This window comes from Chiloscyllium plagiosum, chromosome 14 (assembly GCF_004010195.1).
Source record: "Chiloscyllium plagiosum isolate BGI_BamShark_2017 chromosome 14, ASM401019v2, whole genome shotgun sequence".
In the NCBI taxonomy this organism is placed as follows: Eukaryota; Metazoa; Chordata; class Chondrichthyes; order Orectolobiformes; family Hemiscylliidae; genus Chiloscyllium; species Chiloscyllium plagiosum.
The window spans coordinates 44,974,492-44,975,243 of NC_057723.1; positions in this window are offsets into that span (position 1 = coordinate 44,974,492).

Genomic DNA, 752 nt, shown 5'->3' on the forward strand with positions numbered 1-752 from the left:
GATGACACATCTCTGATCCATTTTTAGTCTGCTACTGCATTTTAATGCTGCACTTTGGAATGCACCAGCACCTCTAATTGCAATGCTGCTGCAAGGATATCAAGCATGCAGGTCAGGCTGTGTTTGAGGAGTGTTTGCTTGCTGTCTTAGCTCTCATTCACTTAGAGCCTACTTGCAGTATCATAGCAACTCTGCCTTACCATTTTGAGCATTGTCACTTCAGCCAAAGCTTAAAGGCTCACAGTATTGCTGAATTGTCAGTTGTTTAGTACAGGCACAAAGCTAAGCAGCTTGCCATGGTAGTCAACAGTCATCGGTTAAGGGGCAGACATCTTGCTGCATGATCCATTGCTGATATGGTCAGTCAGTTGCTTGGGACGTTCTTGTAAGGTGAGAAATCAAGTGTCTCACACCCCACTACCTGTTGTCCCTCACTGCCCTCTTGTGAGTGGTTTTCTCCTGGAATTAGGGAAGGGAAAGGATTGAGTGAAATAAAAGATTAGATTCCCTACAATGTGGAAACAGGCCCTTTGGCCCAACAAGTCCACACCGACCCTCCAACGAGTAACCCACCCAGACCAATTTCCCTCTGACTAATGCACCTAACACTATGGGCAATTTAGCATGGCCAATTCACCTAACCTGCACATCTTTGGACTGTGGGAGGAAACCGGAGCACCCAGAGGAAACCCATACAGACACAGGGAGAATATGCAAACTCCACACAGACAGTCACCCGATGATGGAATCAA